This window comes from Cryptomeria japonica, chromosome 10 (assembly GCF_030272615.1).
Source record: "Cryptomeria japonica chromosome 10, Sugi_1.0, whole genome shotgun sequence".
Taxonomy (NCBI): domain Eukaryota; kingdom Viridiplantae; phylum Streptophyta; class Pinopsida; order Cupressales; family Cupressaceae; genus Cryptomeria; species Cryptomeria japonica.
In genome coordinates, this window is record NC_081414.1 from 378,552,569 (window position 1) to 378,567,421 (window position 14,853).

Below are 14,853 nucleotides of genomic sequence, written 5' to 3' on the forward strand. Positions count from 1 at the left end.
GATACATGTTAACAAAAGATGATAAATATCCTAAAGCCAATGTAAGTCAGTACAAACCAATGATTGGAGGATTGTTATATTTGACTGCTACAAGACCGGATATCATGTATGCAGTTTGTTAGTGGATATATTTCAAGAAGAACCAAAAGAATCACATGTTGTGTTAGTAAAAATAATTTTAAGATATTTAAAAGGAACATAAGAGTTTGGTTTGTGGTATCCTAGAAATTCAGATATCACCTTGACATCTTATACAAATGCAAATTGGGATGGAAGTGTTGATGATAGGAAAATTACAATTGGTGGAGCATTTTTTCTTAGCTCCTGATTGGTTGCGAGATCAAGTAAGAAAGAGGATTCCGTGTCTTTATCTACAAATGAAGCATAATATATTGCAACATCTTCATGTTGTACACAAATACTGGGGATGAAGTAGACTTTGAAGTATATCCTTGTATTGTTTAATGAACCCCCATCAATCATGTGTGATAACACCAGTGCAATAAACATCTCTAAGAATCTAGTACAACATTCTAAAACAAAGCAAATATCTATTCAATATTACTTCTTGAGGGAAAAGGTGTTGGACAACGAAGTTAAGCTTGAGCATGTACCTACAAAAGAGTAGATTGCAGATATCTTCACAAAGGCATTATGTAAGGATACTTTTGAGTTTCTCCGATAGAAGTTAGGGGTATTACCCCTTCCTAAATTGAACTTATGTACATTTGTATGTGCAATTGTCCAATGAATTGCTTGAATATTCTTATATAGACTAGTGTTGGATGCTTCCTCTTAGGGGGAGTAGAGTGAGTTTCATAGGGGGAGTTATGCCTACCTTTGTCCTTGATGCTCAAGGTGGAGAGATGTGATGAGATAAGGACACTAATATGATGATACAGATAGAGTTGTGTGTTTGTCTGTGATGTGTTGCTATCAATGACAAAAGAGAAGATTCTTGCAAATGTGATGTTCATGGTTGTCATTGATGTCGACATATTGTTTTGAGATTGGTTTCTTATGTTTGGTGATTTGGAAGATGCATTCCCGAAATCCTTGGTGCTCAGAAAGATGTGCTACAATTGATACTCAGTGCAGATTGATTGAGTTGATGGTGATCCATATTTCTCTATTTACTAGATATGATATTGATTGATTATATTCATGAGTATCTTGGTTCCATTCTTTGTTTTGCTAAGTTGGATAGTGCTATTTTGGGTTCGATTTGATTGAGAATTTGAGAATGAGTAAAGACATTTGTGTATCGTATGTCATGATTTGGGTCCGATATTTGTGATAGATGTAATGTGTTGATTTGACTGATGAGGTGCATTGTGGTATGGTCTACTTCTCATTCCTTTCCACTACTAGAATGTTTAGTGGTGACCTATTTCAAATCTCTATTTGGCCGACTTAGAAGATTATGTGGTTCAGAGATGATATGTATAAGAAAATGATCTGATTATGCTGATGCATGGAAGATGTGGGATACTGAAAGGAAAAACTGATTGATGTTGATATACAAAGTGTGTTGTTGTTGAGAGGCACCAAAAGCAGTTTTGGTATGCAGGTTATGTTTTAGTGGTGGATTCTCTTTTCTTTCTTTTTCCTTCAACAATGAGCCTTTTTGGGCAATGAGACATCCTGTAGTGAGAATTCTAGTAGTGAGCCACCCTTTTGTAAAAATCACCTTAACCAGTACTATATATTGAGAACTAACATTCTCCATGTGGTTTTTCCCTTCTTTAGTTTTTCACATCATATCTGGTGTTCATTTTGTAATCTATTTTATGTATGTGTTTCATGTTATATTTTCTTTAATTAATTTTGTTGGTTATTCCAAATCTGTGAAATAATTAAAGGAAAGATTTAAGTTGTTAACCGATTCACACCCACTCTCAGTTGCCCAGATATTTAACAATTTTAACTCAATAGGGGGAGACATCAAATTGGTAGATTTAATTAGTGTTTCAACCCTTTTCCTAATTGAATTGTGTCTAGATATATTGAATTTACCTCCCTCTTTTAATGTAATGGCCCCTTAGGTAAGATTAGTGGTTTTATTATCTTAATTGGTGAAACCCTAATTTCACCACCATCACATTTTTGTGAACTCATCTCTTATGCTTACAACACTTCTAATTTTTATTTTCAGATTTGAATCATATGCACTCAATTGATTCATATTTGTAATCATTTCTTAAGAATACAACTGATGCACTCATAGTTACATTCTTTTGATAAGTAGTTCACCATTACATTTTGGTGAAATCAACTTCTTCTATTCTTACTTCTGATTTATTGTCTCAGATCTGATTTCTACGTACTTAAATACTTATATTTCCACTCATAGATCATTTAATTGTATAAATTTTGATGCAGGAGCATCCCTGGTCAATGAGCAATCTTGCATCAACCAAAATTTTTTTCTTTCAGTTTTGTTCTTGTTTTGTTCTTTGTGCAGTTTTCTTTGTTCTTGCCGATTGGCACTGGTAGTTTCTTGTTCTTCATGGAAAATTTTGTTTCAGCTTCTTGGTGGTTTCATGTGGTTGAGTCCAAATTTATAGTTCATTTGGGTTCTTTCCCAGTCAGTTATCACTTCCGATTGGCTATTTTTGGGTTCTCGAGGTAGTTCTTGTGCTTACCAGTTGGTTTTCCTTCATTACCGATGTGATTCTTGGCATGTGGATTAATTTTGGGTCTTGTCCAATGCTCTTTGGCATGTGGCCGACCTTCCTGCTGAACCTCCTCACTTTGTTGTTATTTTTTGGAAATATTTATCTAATTCTTGGGGCCGACCTAATTACACATTTCATTTTCCTACATTGGTGAATGTAATCTTACGGGTATAAATATGTTGCTAGGTAATCTTACGGGTATAAATATGATGCTAGGTAATCATTTGTAGGGGTAGAGGAAGTAGAATTGAGAATAAGGATTGAGATTCACATGTTGTGATCTAGTTGATTCTTAGAGTCCCGGTTGGATAGTATCTAGCTTGAAGCCTGCATGTAACTGGTTAATTACTGGATGTTCTTTGATGATAATATAATGATTTCCAGATGATTGCTGAATGATTGCTAAAAAGTTCTATGTCTTTAATATGATCTGTTTATGTGAATTTGTCATTTTTTTTGCTTCTTTCGTTGTGTCTCAGTCGTTGCATAGGCCAGTTGACTCTTTTAGGAATTTTACTAGTTATGGCTGCATCAAGTGGTATCAGAGCTAGTTATGGACTGACAGGTGGAAGAATCATTTCTAAACATTGAGGCATTCCTTGAGGTGGACAGATCATTGATTGGAAGTAGGCTGCGTGTATATTCAATAGATCATCAAGGGGAGGCAATTGAAACTGGTAGTCAGATCACCAAGTTGAGGAAGTTCACTAGAGTGGAAGAAGAGATGTCTCCAAGGAGAACAAACCCCCGAAAGGTAGAACGAATGATGGAAGACTTCAAGAATGAAGTGAGGATTGAAATCCAGAATGCTTTGGCTAGTTTGCAAAGAAACCTTGATTCTGAGGATTAATATGAGGAAGCCGGTGAAGAGCTCAAGGAAGCTGAAGGACCGAAAGATGAAAGAGAGGAAATATTCCTAAGAGCAGTGGTGCAAGCAAGTAAAGTGCATAAAGATGAGGTTTCTAACTTTTCTGGAATGCTGGACGCAGAGGATCTGATCGATTGGATCAAAGAGTTGGAGGACTACTTTGAGTTTGAGGATGTCAAGGACCCATAGAGAGTTCAGTTGGCACAGACCACGTTGAAAGGGCATGCTACCTTATGGTGGAAAGAGTTGCAAAAAGACAGAGTGGAGAATAGTGAATTGAAGATCACCCGGTGGAGACAAATGGTTGCAAGATTGAAGGCCAAGTTCATACCGGGAGACTATGAATTGGAGTTGTTCAAGAGGCTGCAGAACCTAAAACAAAGAAACATGACGATGAAGGAATATACTGAAGAATTCTATAAGGTGGTGATTAGATCGGGACATAGAGAGATGGACAGAGAAAAGGTGGCAAGGTACATCAATGGAATTTATTTTAATATTCAAGATGAGATGAGTATGTTGAAGATTTACATAGTTGAAGAAGCTTATCAATATGCTTTGAAGGCTGAGGAGAAAGTGAGGAAAAGTGAAATTCAAGATGAGTGATAATATGAAGAAACCGGTTGAAGAAGAGGAGCCAAAACCTAAGCGGAGTAAAGAACCAAAGTAGAAGACACCAAGGAAAGGTAGCAATAGTACCGGTAGAGAATTTATTGGCAAATGCTTCAAGTGTGGAGAAACCAGACATAGATCCTATGAATGTAATCAAGGAATGACAAGTGAGGAACTGGAAGGTGATGGTACTGGATATGACTATGCACCAGAGCAAGGAGAATCCCTTATGTTTAGAAGAAAGGATACCATATCTACTCAGAGGAGGAGTCTTTTCCAGACTGTGTGTAAATCAGGTGGTAAGTGTTACAAGGTCATTGTAGATAGTGGAAGCACTGATAATTTAGTATCTAAGGAGATGGTTGTGAAGCTTGGGTTGAAGATGCTTAACCATCCTTGTCCTTATGAGGTGAGTTGGTTACAAGATGATCAGAAGATAGAGATAAAGGAGCAGTGTTTGGTGAGTTTCAATATTGGGCCTTTCAAAGATGAAGTTTTATGTGATATTGTGTCTATGAGTGTTTGTCATGTCTTATTGGAAAAAACTTGGCAGTATGATGGATGAGCTATTTATGACTGTAGAAGAAACCTATTTACTATTGAAAAGGATGGGAATAAGTTCACATTGATTTGTTTAAAGGAGAAATAGAAAGAGGTGAAGAATCTGAGTCTTGAGAAACTGGTGATAGGGGCTATACCAGAAGGATTGATAGAACAGGTTGCAGAAGTTATACCTGAGGATTTGAAGAAAGATATAATAGAACTAGTTGTAGAGGTTATACCTGAGGGTGACATGAGTTTGCAGAAGGATATGACAGTTGATCCTGATAGACAGGTGGAACCGGATGGTGTATATACCTAAAAATGGTCTGAAGATAATTTATTAAATAAGCAATTATTTAATTAACCCCCCTTCCCAATTTAATTGAATTCATTAGAAATTTGATTAAATCCATTTCATCTACTTATTAGTAAATCTAAGGATTTATTTAATATGTTCATCTCAATAGTTCCCTTTGTTTAATTAATCCTCCCCCCATTTAATTCATTCCTTCTAATCCCCTAATTAATCAGAACAAATCAATTTATGAGTTGTTGAAAGTTAATAAGTCTTTTCCTATTATTTGAATTTTTAAATTCAAATTACCCACATGCCTCCTAACTTCTAACCACCTAACCTAACCACCCCCCTAACCTAACCCATTTCACCTAACCTTGGGTTTAACTAACCCTATCCTAACTTGCACATCCTAACCTCCTTATCCTAACCTCCTATGGTGTGGATATTCTCTCCTTGAGACACATAGCACTTTTGCCACATGTCTCCTCCCTTGGACACTTGCCCTCTCATGAGAAAGGCTCCTTGACACTTGTCACCACAAAGATGACAAGTGTCCCTTCCTCCAACCTCTTCTCCAACTTCCTCAATCTTGGCCCTTGATATATTCAAATTAGATCTGGACCATCGATTCTTGCCACCTCAGCTTTGGCCTTGGAATTCCTATAAATATCCCCCATTTTGGAGCAATAAGGATCCCTTGCATTCATATTTTTAGTATCATTATTATAGGCATTTTCATTTCAATCATCTAGTAATTAGCATTTTGGATTAATCATAGCATGTTAATCTAGTTTCTTATATCATGTAGTTCATATCATTTTCCTAATCAATCATGATGAAGTAGCTACTCAACTCTTGAGTTTCCACTTTGGAGGTCCTTGCTCTGCTAAGAGCCAATAAATCCAACACCTTCAAGGTCCTAAAGAATAGAGGAAAATGGGATACTTAAAGGAAGGCTTATGGTTTGCATCTTTAATTTAGTTTTCAATTAAGCTTTCCATTATGTTTTATTGTCTCATTATATGTGTATCCCTTTCTTATTTACCACATTTTTAGCATCACATTAATTGGCGCCCACTGTGGGGCCTAGCCCCTTTGATCTTTAACAAGTTTGCTTGCAGGAAATTTCATTGACAGGTTGATTAGCTCTTTCAGTGGGCAGATTAGCCTCTCGGGCTCTTGAATCACATTCTTGATCTCTATTGTAGTGTCCTGACACTTAAAATGGCATTTATGAGAGACTTCTCAAATCTATTTTTATGTTTTTCTCTGTTTTAGCATTTTCAGTCTGTACCTTAGCATTTTTGGTATGTTCTGTAGCGTTTTTGGTATATTTGACAATGTTTTCAGTCGGTTTAACAATGTTTTTGGTGTGCAGAATAGCGTTTTGGGTCCATTTGGCAACGTTCTTGGCACATATAATGGCATTCTTGGTCAATTTGATGGTGTTTTTAGTTTTTTATTGATTTTTCAAATGTTGTATTTTGCATTCCTTATTTCTGCTTTTGAACTATCTGTAGCGTCCTAAAATTGTGACACTTGCAATTTCGACTGCATTTTGGTCTTCACGATGGCGACGCGACATGCAACCTGAATGGAGACCCCGAAACCTGATTACGACACTGAAAACTGCATTTTTCAAGCACCCTGGCCTGAACCTCCTTGCACCCTGCTGTCCCGGGAGGTGGGACCAGAGCGCCCAGCGCCCTGGTCCTTCAGGACCAGGGCGCCCAGCGCCCTGGTCCCCCAGGACCATGGCACCCAGCGCCCTGGTCCCTGGGTCCTATTTTGGGCCTAGTCTCCTTTGGACTTCGGGTCTTTTTGTTTGCAATTTGGAAAATAAACTTTCCTGGTCGGCCTAAGGTCGGGAAAATCAGTTTATCAGCCCTAATTGACAAGTATATAAACTACATTTTCCTCTTTCATTCGACATGATGGAAAAAGCGTGGAAACTATACTCAAGCATTCAAGCATTCATTCCAAGTCTCCATTCAAGGCTAAGTGTTGCATTCAAGACAAGGATTCAACCATTGAAGAGGAGATCACATACTACATGCTACATACAACATACAAACATACAACAAACAACAACATCTAAACCTTCGCACATAAGGATACAAACATCCTTAGAACAAGGTATTAGTACTTGTTTTACATTACAGACATTTACATTTATAGCATTGCTCATTTCTTGGTTAATTCCAAAACCAGGGTTTGACCTAAAGGCAAACCCCTAATCCCTAACCCCCCAATCATCTTCGCTTTTCTGTGTGTAGGTTGTAGGTACGTGGCTGAAATTGAAGATCTGGAATCCTTGTGCAGAGACGAACAGATCCCCCTTCGTTTCGTGGATTTTTCGGAGGACCGTGGCGCCGGGCGCCATCATCTCGGCAACTTTTGCTCAAATTTGCAGGACAACGCCGTATCGACATTTCATTGCTAATTCCAGGTCCACAGCTTCATACTGTATTCCTATCTCAGTTTATAAGCGAATCTTTCTCACTTTCTATGCATTCCTAGCTTAATCTTCCTATCAACATTCTTTACAAAAGAGGGTAGCCTTGCTGTCTTAACCCCTTGAAACACATTTAGTATCCAATCTTGCCTTGGGTGGGATTGGATCTTGTGAGTTTCAACCCCTCTTTTGAATGTAAAGTCTCTCCCCTAAGTGAAAACCATCAACCCTAGTGAATCTCCCTTCTCTCTCCTTGGAGTTGGAAGAGGGGAGAGCAACTAGGGTTCGATCGTGATTTTCTGCTTTACATTTTGGTGAACCCGACGTGAACATCCTTTCTGATTTTTCATGCTTAGATCTGAAAAAATTGATTATATTTCCATGTTTGATCTTTTGCAAAATTTTAGAGGTGATTGCTTAAAAACCCTAAAATTTCTTTTTAGTAATTAAGCTTGTGAAATATTTAATTGTTAATGCTTGTTTCAGATGTGCCCTTCTATTACAAATTATCAATTCATATCTATGCTTTAATTTTGAAAATTAAGTGGTTAAGTGTCAAAACCCTAATTTTTGAAACCCTCTTGATTCAACCTTTGTCCGACAATTTCACTGATCAAAACATCTCCAAATCAGCTGTAACTTTGGATTCCGCAATAAAATCACAATATCTTTCATCCCTGAAAATTTGGAAAAAAGTTGCGAGGACCGTGTGCACTCCGAGTGCCATCGTCCCCGACATTTTTTCCGAAATTTCGGGAGCGAGATCTTACTGTATTTTCCTGCTAAAATCCAGAATTTTGGCTGATTTTATCAATTATAACACTTTCAAAATTACAGTCAAAGTTGGTCTTGTGATTGCTTGGATTAAGGCTTTTAAACATTCAAAAATCATTGAAACTGAAATTTTGTGTCAAAATTGTGTTCTTACTGTCCTAAATCTGAAAAGTGTGTTTGCATTCATTCGAAATTTCAGTGCTTTATTCAAATTCTTGCATTTTGTGACTTTTGAAATTAAGTGCTTAATTACAACAACTTTGATTTCCGCTTTCAAAATTGAATTTTGCGTGAAATTGAGTCAATTCTTAAATTTCAAAACTTGCATTGCTTTTGACATTCCCTCTAAAATCATAAAATTCAAAATTTCAGTTTCCCTCTCTTTTTCAAAATTCAAATTTTTGCATTTTTTGACAATCTTAGCAGGGTTCAATTTTGAGATTGCAACTTTAATTTGGCCTATCTACAGATCGTAAAATCACTCAATTTTTTCAGATTAGCTTCAAAATCATCATACCTTTCATCCCTGCAAATTTCGCAAAAAGTTGCAAGGACCGTGTTGCACTCCGAGCGCCACGGTCCCGAACATTTTTTCCGAAATTTCGGGAGACTGTCGTGATTGCATTTAATAGCCTAAATCTGGAAGATTGGCTGATTTTACTGAAAATTGCTACCTCTAAATTCAAAAACTTTCTCTCTCTCTCTAGTGCATGAGTTTTACAACAATAAGCCCTACTTACACTATTCCCGTTAGACGAAGCCGTAGAATTAAGTCTTTTCGAGGTGTAATTACCGAGGAGATGGAACCTAATTTGAATAGCCTTTTTAACGAGGACATGGGTAATTCCTCTAATCCTCCTAATGATGAAGAAGCTCTCCATGAGGTTTCTGAAGAACAACTTTCAAAATTGGATAACCAATTTGACGATTTTCACCAATGGATGTCTCATGAGTATCCCGATAGTCAAGCTCTTCCTTTAATTGAGGGTCTAAAACGTATGCTTCAAAGTGATAAGAATGGAATTGATATTTTGCGTGGTATTGCACACATTGTGGATTCGAATGTGATGCCTATGAAGAGTTGTGCTGAAAATTTAGGTTATACACAACCTCCTACTCAAGTCAATCATTCTATTCCTTTGATGACTTCTATTGCTAGCGTACCTACCTTTACATCAAACATAATGGCTACTTCTACACAAGACATTCCTCCTGTGATCACCAGTCATGGGGGCAACCCTTCTTCTTCAATCAACCCTCTTCCTTCATTCAATCCAACTTCTTCATTCATTCCTTCAATGAGTGTCCCTATTATATCTCCACAAATGAACATGACGCAAGGGGGCAATTCGTTTAACCATTCCATTCCTCCTTGTAGTGTTCCTCCTGTCCAATCATCTCCTTTGACTAATTATCATAGAGTCCCACCACCTTACTCTTTACCTTCTTTCAATAACATAACACCTCCATCTCAATCTAACACATCTAATATGAACTCTTCGACTGAAGCGACCATTAACAATCTTGCACAAACTATCTCTTCTTTACAGCAACAAATTGCCTCTATGAATCAATCTAAGTTTAGTGTGCCCACATTTGATGTTGCGAGCCCACTTTCTCTTGACATTGTCCGAGCTATTCCCCCTAAACATGTTGAAATCCCGCATTTGGAACTTTATAATGGTAAAGGTGATCCTCTAACACATGTTAAGACTTTTCAAACAATATGTACTGATTTTGCTTATGACCAAAGGTTGCTTGCAAAACTGTTTACTAGAACATTAAGAGACAAAGCCCTACAATGGTATTGCTTGTTGCCTTCTTATTCTATTACTTCTTTCGAACAACTTGCAAGTGCTTTCATTCAACAATTTCAAAACAATATAAGTTCTAAAGTTACTTTGATTGATTTAATGCATTGTAAACAAGGTGTTAAAGAAAAAGTGACTGATTTCATTGGTAGATATAAACATTTGTATGCTCAAATTTCTTTTCCAGTGCCTGACAATGATATTCAAAGAATCTTTATTTCTAATTTGCAAAAAGATATTCGAGACAAACTTCTGTTTTCTGAGTTTACTTCTTTCCAACAGTTGTGTGCAACTCTTCACAATTATCAACTAACTGTGAGTCAAATGGAACAATCACATCCTATGGCTCCGAGTGATAAGGGTGATAGCAGTCAACAACCATTTGGGAAGTTTAAACCGAACAGAGATTCCATCAAATTCAATGAAAACATCATCAACAACAATGTGAATGCAGCATCAGGTGTGCCTCCTATTTCTAAATTTTTCAAGAAAGAAAGAAAGTATACTCCTTTGAATGAATCATTGCATAGTATTATGAATAAGTTATTGGAACAAAATGTGCTTACTCTTCCTCCTATAAGGCAAATTGATCCTGCAAAGATTACTTCACCTTATTTTGATAACAAATCTTTTTGTCAATTTCATCGTCAGCCTGGGCATGATACTGAAAAATGTTTTTCTTTAAAGGGTAAAATTCAAGATTTGATTGATAATAATACTATCTCTGTTTCTGGAGTGAATGATAAAGGCAATACATTTGTAGCTCCCCCTAATCAAAATCTTTAGATTTTCACTGATCCATTACCTTCTCATACCTCTAATGCGATTGAGGCTAATGATTCCTCTCTCTCATCTGATGGTCTTGTGTTTATGACTCCAAATGTGATTAACTTTGTAGAGCAGCAAGAAAACCCTAAAGAACCTTCCATCACGTTTGATTCCAGTGAAACCATTAGGGCACCTGATGGTCCTTTATACATAGTTGCAAAAGTCAAGAATACACCTTGCCGTGAAGTGCTTATTGATCCTTTGTGCATGGTTAATATCATTACTGAAGAATTTCTTTTTACTTTGCAATTGAATCAAGTGATTTATGACAAAACAGATGTGATTGTGAAACTATTTGATGCATTTTCTTCTCCTGCAATTGGTTCTATTACTTTACCTATTGAGGTCCATAACAAATCCCTTGATGTGAGATTTTCTATTATTCCATCTTCCGAACAATTTCGTGTGAAGCTTGGCTATTCTTGGCTATCTTCCATGAAAGCTATTGCTTCTCCTATTCACAAGTGTTTGAAATTTCCCCATAATGGTGAAGTTGTTACTGTCAATCATAGTCTCTTCAAACCAGCTGAAAGAACTTCTAGCGTTCCTCTTGATTACTTTTGGCCTAGACAATTCCAATCTCTTCCTCCGCGAAGTGATCATCTTTTCAAATCTTATCAAAAGTGGAAAAAAGACATGATCGTATCTCTAAGTGAACCTAGAACACCTAAACTTGATATTCCTATCATTCTTGAGAAGGAAGTTCTTCCTTTGAAAGATAAAACTAATGTCTTTCCTCAAGAAGATTCCCAACCCATCCCTATGGATGTGACTATGCCTATATCTAATAAACTTCCTAAGAGTAAACCTATACCTCCTCGTCATGATGGAGTTGGTCTCCTTCCTAAACCAAATATTCCTCCCTTATATGGAGCAGTTCCTCCTCCTTCTTTTTATAGAGAGAAGAGACCTTCTTCTTCTCCTATTATCTAGCCTAAGAGACCACAACCTAAACACCCAAGTGATAAGGATGAGAACATTCCTCCTCCTCAATCTTCTCCACTTCCTACTAAGACTAGACGAAATCATTCTGCATGTGAACGCCAATGAAAGTGTCGTCTTAGAGCTCAAGCAGCTGCTTCTCAAACTTTGCAATCTCCAAAAACACCTTCAACAAGCATTATTCCATTTTCTCCTTAGCCGGAAATTGAGCCAAAATCTCCTAAACATAAGATGCATGATGAAGTTGATCCTGTGTGAGTTAAAGATCCTATTTTTATAAATCTTGATGATGATATAGATGAAAATGTTATTCATGATGAAAATGCTACTTCTCCTGTTCATTCTGATAGTGATGTTGATAACCATTTATCTAATGAATTTTCTAAAGCACTTATCCTAGCTCCTAGACAAGATTAATGTGGCTCGGAACATGAACATAGCCCTTGTTTGGATCTTGTGATAGCTCCATCTGCTGTGTTGAATGTTCCTCCTCTAGCGTGTTCCCTGCCTTCCCAAAACATTGATCAGCAAGATCGGGGGGTAGATGACGTGCTAGACTAGTTACATTAGCATAGCAGATTCTCTCCCCCTCTCTTTTGTTACTTCTTCTATATGTTATTCTCATTCTTCTATTTGTTGTCCTTAGTGTTGTCTACTTGAGGACAATGCACAACATTGAGATCTCTCGATCTCTCTCATGTTGACTCAAAAGACACATGTGTTCCCTTCTTCTAGGTGACCTTCCTTGATTGGGGAATGAAGAACAATTATGCATACATACATATGATATATATACATGAATTATCATACAGCATACTGACCCCGAGGATAGCGAAGTCACCTTGTGCTTTTTGTTTTGTGTCTATTATCCTTGGGCTTATCTCACACTTGGGGGCTAAATCCTTGTGATAACATGCTCCTTTCCTTTCTCATTTCTTATATGTATCTCTACCTTAAAGCAATCACCCCCGGTGAGGTGTGTGCGATCGCTTTAACGTAGGGGGGCATACATCCCGTTCATATCTTTTCAAGATACTTGAAAATTTCTTGGTGAACTTAGCTTTGCCTGAAAATTTTCGGTATTCCTTTTGCCTGACTCATAGTGAGGGAACCTTACTACTGATAGTCATGGTTCTCCCTCGTGATCTTCCCTTTTACTTTGTCAATCAAAGTCGTAAGATCCTTAGTCCACTGGGGGCTTGGTGTATCTTGCCTCCTTGACGTGGTGAAAGTCTTTCAATGTTGTTTCCTTGTACTTTATCGGAAGTATGAGCATATGCCTATACTCCCGCTAAAGTGGGGGCTAAATGTAGCATCCTAAAATTGCGACACTTGCAATTTCAACTGCATTTCGGTCTTCACGATGGCGATGCGACATGCAACCTGAATGGAGACCCCGAAACCTGATTACGACACTGAAAACTGCATTTTTCAAGCACCCTGGCCTGAACCTCCTTGCACCCTGCTGTCCCGGGAGGTGGGACCAGAGCGCCCAGCGCCCTGGTCCTTCAGGACCAGGGCGCCCATCGCCCTAGTCCCCTAGGACCATGGCGCCCAGTGCCCTGGTCCCTGGGTCCTATTTTGGGCCCGGTCTCCTTTGGACTTCGGGTCTTTTTGTTTGCAATTTGGAAAATAAACTTTCCTGGTCGGCCTAAGGTCGGGAAAATCAGTCTATCAGCCCTAATTGACAAGTATATAAACTACATTTTCCTCTTTCATTCGACATGATGGAAAAAGCATGGAAACTATACTCAAGCATTCAAGCATTCATTCCAAGTCTCCATTCAAGGCTAAGTGTTGCATTCAAGACAAGGATTCAACCATTGAAGAGGAGATCACATACTACATGCTACATACAACATACAAACATACAACAAACAACAACATCTAAACCTTCACACATAAGGATACAAACATCCTTAGAACAAGGTATTAGTACTTGTTTTACATTACAGACATTTACATTTACAGCATTGCTCATTTCTTGGTTAATTCCAAAACTGGGGTTTGACCTAAAGGCAAACCCCTAATCCCTAACCCCCCAATCGTCTTCGCTTTTCTGTGTGTAGGTTGCAGGTACGCGACTGAAATTGAAGATCTAGAATCCTTGTGCAGAGACGAACAGATCCCCCTTCATTTCGCGGATTTTTCGGAGGACCGTGGCACCGGGCGCCATCGTCCCAGCAACTTTTGCTCAAATTTGCAGGACAGGGCCGTATCGACATTTCACTGCTAATTCCAGGTCCGCAGCTTCATACTGTATTCCTATCTCAGTTTATAAGCGAATCTTTCTCACTTTCTATGCATTCCTAGCTTAATCTTCCTATCAACATTCTTTACAAAAGAGGGTAGCCTTGCTGTCTTAACCCCTTGAAACACATTTAGTATCCAATCTTGCCTTGGGTGGGATTGGATCTTGTGAGTTTCAACCCCTCTTTTGAATGTAAAGTCTCTCCCCTAAGTGAAAACCATCAACCCTAGTGAATCTCCCTTCTCTCTCCTTGGAGTTGGAAGAGGGGAGAGCAACTAGGGTTCGATCGCGATTTTCCGCTTTACACTATCATTTTCTTGAACCTAATTTGCAGATTGTTGATTTTGCAGGTGCTCATTTCGCTATGAAAGACCAAAGGCATAAACCATTTGACCGTCAAAGAATGCAATATAAACTTCTAAATTTTTTTGCAGCCGCGAGATTTTGCACTTATTTTTGTTAAATTAGGCACATATACTAATTACAATGGAAATGAATAAACATGTCTTATGTGTTTTGATGATAGGTGAGTATGCTCTCACCTTTCTTAGGTGATAAAAAATCTAGACTCATCTTTTCTTTTCAATAGTGCATATCTTTAGCAGGCCTGCCCTCCCGAGGAGTCTATAAGACCAAAGCCATTAAGGCTAGTGAGAGGGGAATGACCCAAGTGGGAATGGCTAACGCCAAGTACTCCAACCTGCTATAAAATGAATGTGTCTTGATGAAAATCAAGTCAATGACAATGATCAGGAATATCTCTCCTCTGTACCTTTGGCTATATCAAACCTTG